This window comes from Oncorhynchus keta, chromosome 23 (genome assembly GCF_023373465.1).
Source record: "Oncorhynchus keta strain PuntledgeMale-10-30-2019 chromosome 23, Oket_V2, whole genome shotgun sequence".
NCBI lineage: Eukaryota > Metazoa > Chordata > Actinopteri > Salmoniformes > Salmonidae > Oncorhynchus > Oncorhynchus keta.
In genome coordinates, this window is record NC_068443.1 from 38328898 (window position 1) to 38333867 (window position 4970).

General features: G+C 42.0%; 1 protein-coding gene across 25 annotated transcripts in view; it reads right to left on the bottom strand.

Moving 5' to 3' along the window:
• dlg1b (discs large MAGUK scaffold protein 1b) overlaps positions 1-4970 on the bottom strand; it is a 234999-nt gene that overhangs the window by 184804 nt on the left and 45225 nt on the right. The window lies entirely within an intron of this gene.

Below are 4970 nucleotides of genomic sequence, written 5' to 3' on the forward strand. Positions count from 1 at the left end.
TATATGAATACAGGGAGGCATGTGTGATGGCCATTTCTGAAACTCTCGGAGATGGTGCTCGACTCAAGTCACCCCTGACGGATTCACTATCACGCGTATGGACAGAGACAGTGAAGCTCCTGGTAAGGAGCACCGAGGCGGAGTCGGTGTTCTGAAAAATGATAGTGTTTCACCATGATTGTCAGGAAAAGATAATGCACTCCTGATATAGAGCTACTGTAAGTGTCATTGCACCCCTTCTACCTCCACCGAGAACTCCCCAGATATTTCCGACAGTTATTTATATCCATCCAAGGGCAAACCGTCAAGGCAGCTGACCATTTTTAACCTCACTCAAGAGCTTGATCCAATTTCCCTGATGCGCCCAAATTCATCATGGGGGATTTCAATGGCTGCACTCTCAAGCACACCGAGTACTTAGACAAGTCAAATACTGGGTGTAACGAGGGAAAATAAGTTCATTGACTTATGTTACAGCTCGGTCACCAAAGCAAATTCATCCTTGGCCAGACCTCCACTAGGTGGATCAGACCATAACTGTTTTTCTACAACCAACTTAAAACAGTTACAAAAAAAAGGAGATGGTGGAAAAACACACACAGGGAGGTGACCTAGAGAGGTGACCTCTTGAGATGGGAGAACCTTCTAGAACAACAATCTCTGCAGAACTCTACCAAAACCAGGCCTTTATGGTAGAGTGGCCAGACGGAAGCCACTCCTCAGTAAAAGGCACATGACAGCCAGCTTGGAGTTTCCAAAATACACCTAAAAGTCTCTAAGACCATGAAAAACAAGATTCTCTGGTCTGATGAAACCAAGATGGAACTCTTTGGCCTGAATGTCAAGAATCACATCTAGAGGAATCCTGGCACCATCCCTATGGTGAAGTGTGGTGGTGGCAGAATCATGCTGTAGGGATGTTTTTCTGCGGCAGGGACTGGGAGACGAGTCAGTGTCAAGGGAAATATGAACAGAGCAAAGTAGAGAGATCGTTGATGAAAACCTGCTCCAAAGCGGTCAGGACCTCCAACTGGAGCGAACTCTCACCTTCCAAAAGCACACAGCCAAGACAACGCAAGAGTGGCTTTGGGACAAGTCTCTGAATGTCCTTGAGTTGCCCAGCCAGAGCCCAGACTTGACCCCAAACGAACATCTCTGGAGAGACTTGAAAATAGCTGTGTAGCAACGCTCCCCATCCAACCCAACAGAGCTTGAGAGAACCTGCAGAGAAGAATGGGAGATACTCACCAAACACAGGTGTGTCAATCTTGTAGCATTATACACAAGACTCGAGGCTGTAATCTCTGCCAAAGGTGCTTCAACAAATTACTGAGTAAAGGGTCTGAGTACTTATGTAAATGTAATATTTCAGTTTTGTAATTTTAATAAATTAGCAGAAATTCATAACCTGTTTTAGCTTTGTCATTATGGGGTTGTGTGTAGATTGATGAGGGAAACGAACTATTTAATATATTTCACAATAAGGCTGTAACCTAACAAATGTGGAAAAAGTCAAGGGGTCTGAATACTTTCCAAAGGTAGTCTCTCTCATGCGAGTTCCTCTTTCAAACAACCCCTTTACCAGCTAATAACTAGCTAACGTTAGCCAAAACAAGCTAGGTAGCTACTGATCGTGCAACCAAAAGTAAGTACATATGAAGATGAAACATGATCAGGCCTCCTGTACATCTTACTGTAGAAATGATTGTTGAAAACAAGTCAAGGCTGGAATTGTTGCTGTTATAACACATGTAATAATGTTTATAAACAAATAAAATACCCATATAGCTTTTCACGTTTGTTTTTCCCCATTAAAAATATTAACATCTGTCTAATTTGGAACGGTTGCTGTTAAAATCAATTTTCATTCTGAACTGGAATTAACTTGATTGAAGCAAGATGCTTTTTGGAGGCAAACACACAGTTCTAGGTTTCTCATCTACAGCATGAAACGCACAGTTCAAATGAGAGGTGTGTGATTGTTTGAAGTTGTCAACAAGGGCTCAGTTTGACAGTGCAACCCTTGAGGTCATGCTCAGCACAGCGTCGAGTCTGTATTCATTTTTGAATTACGCCAGAGCTGAGAACTCTGACTTGCATAGGTATGTGGTGCCAAACTGGATCAGAACATCTACTGCTTTCTCAGCCAGGCAGGAGACTGCTTCCTGCTGTAGTATGAGCAACCCTGGCAGACAAGTTTATTGCAAAGGCGAGAGTTGCCCCCCTCTGCGCAAAACATACCAGAGGAGCAGTACTCCATATCAATGATGGAGGGGTAAAGCAACTCTCACAGTGTACAGATGTAAAAGAAATAAGAGTGTTTGCATCCTCAGCAACATGCATCCCACTGGCTCTAAAATGTGAGGCGCCAAGCAGGCCAACAAGGTAGCAGGTCCTGCTCTCCCTCTTCCCAAAGCACCACAGCTACACACACACGGGAAAAATAAGACAATTTCAAGTCAGCAGGTACACATGAAACAAGGCCCATGAAAACTATGTGCAGTGCAATCAATTTGTTTGTGGGGCTTGCTCATGCAAAGCACGCTAGATGGTTCCAATCCCAGGTGGGGGGAATAGCCAACAGAAGTTATTACTTTGGCCCTGGACTACAGCTGGGCTGTTTGACTAGACACATAAATAACAAGCTCAAAATAATTTGGTTATAGGAGTTGGGTAAATAGCCTTGGACATGTCTTTTCAAATATTGTATTTGGTAGGCCACTACATGATAATAGCAATATTGGGGAAGAGAAAAGGACTAGTCACTTGCTGAGGGACTCTGGAAGACCAGTAAAAAATCCTAATAGAATCAAAGCATTTTACTGTGGCTGGCAACCAAGTAGCCTACACCACCAGTCTCAAGAAAAATTACAATTATGGGCTGGTGAAGGCTGAAAACATAAATAGGTGAATGATCATGTACTTTCTTTTATCAGGCTTTTGGAGATGGAGCTTTTTTGGTTGTCCAGTTTGGGATTCTGGGAGGCATGTGTGTTTCATTGATTGTTTTGAAGATGGAGCACTCACCCAAAAAAGGCATTCTCAAAAGCATCACACCTGCCTCCCAGTAGCAAAATATATAGTGCAATCATCATGGTTCAATTCCAGTCCAATGTTAACCATAATAAAGTCTCCAATAATTGGATAAAAGCAGAATAAACACTATTCTTTGTGGATTATGACTACAGTAAACATCCCTGCTTTTTAAAGATGGCAAAATTATGTCAGAAAAAGATACATGATTCAGTCTATACCACTTGTCAAGGGGATGTGTGACACTTTACTATTACGATGGGATAATAAGTACACCGCAAACACTAGAACAAGTTTAGAGGTCGTAAATCTTAAGATATGGACTTCAACCATATATCTACCGGAGCAAAAGCCAGCACAAGTAAAGCAGTCATCCTCAGAACACTGATTGAATTAGTGCAAGAACGCATAAGATAGAATGGAGAACATGGAACAAATTACACAATCACGTGCTGGTTATGTGGGAAACAAAGCATTGTAAAATAATCGAGGGGGTTGCGGGGGTATGCGTGCCACTGTACTGCATTGTTATCTCTAGAAAACGACTTTGAATACTGAGAAACAGAAACATTATTGAACACCGATATCATTTGAAACCTTCAGTATTGACGTCCCGTGCACATATTCTGAGGCTTGAACCCGTAGTTTATGTATTTTACAAGTGGCAGAGTAATGTGACGGACTGTCAGATTCCTTGTACTCGTTCATGTTTTCATATAAGCGTGAGCGCTGTACCATACTTATACTGTCATCATACCTTTGTTGTGACAATGCATACGCAGTCCATCCTTCCATATCAGGAGGTTTTGCCGGGTGGGTATCAACATTTAATTTCACACCTTCACCTCTTCTGCGCTCGGGACAGGACAGTTTCCTCACAGATATTTCTAACACATAGAAGGTGCAGCTCACTCTAGCAGCGGTGAGGGTATCGTCGCCCCCTTTTCCATGAGTAATTGCAAATATGCATACGTCGAGTGGAACTATAATGTGATTATAATGTGAGGACCACACCACTTCCAAACCAGAGACATGGGCAATTATGCCAGCGTAGCTTGCTTAACCCTTTCACTGCTGCTGACCCACTGCATATTCAGCTGCCTGTAACATTGTCCTTTTAAAACTATATTACCTTGGAAGAAAATATAAATATTTTCACTCTGCTCTTGCTAGTATCACCGTTTATTAAAGCTTACGTGTCAGCCTCTTGGCCTGTGTCAGGTTTTTTTGAATACGATGTTACCAACATATAATAACAGAGCAGTTTAGTTTGTGAGGCGTTGCTCCAACGTCCATGTGCACATGTGTTATTCAGCACCATTGGACGGATGTTTTTGACCACTGTCCAGCTAGTCAAGAATTCACCTCTAAGACTAAACTTTTTACAAATTTGAGTTCGTTATAAATGCCTTTAGAGAAAAAAACATACATTTGTAAAAAGCATCATCTTTTGATGACATTTCATGGCTACTGTCCAGCGAACAGAGGTAGGACAACTCAGCTAGGACTGTCATCACAACATAGACCGATTACAAAGTGACTGGACTTAATGTACATGAGTATTGGCTACTTAAATTCAATTAATTATAAACCTCGCAAACATCACGTCTATCAGGAAAGTAAATCCTTGGAAAGGTTTGTATAATAAGAACAAGGGTACTTCCACAAATAAAGTGCCTTTCACATCCCTCAGACATTATGCAGCCATTTTTCTAGATCAAAAAGGGGTTTAGATGGTGGGCGTGGCAGAGTGTGTGGCAATGGCCAAGGAACAGACTCCAAGCTTCAAAATGGTACAACATACACTGCAGTTGGTGGAAAGACGGGAAAGTTAAGCTTAATTTAAGTGACAAACTTGTTATTCCACCTTGTAGACAAGTACCTGAAAATCCCCTTGAAAGTTTAACACTTGCGAGAGCACTTTTGAGAATGCCCAT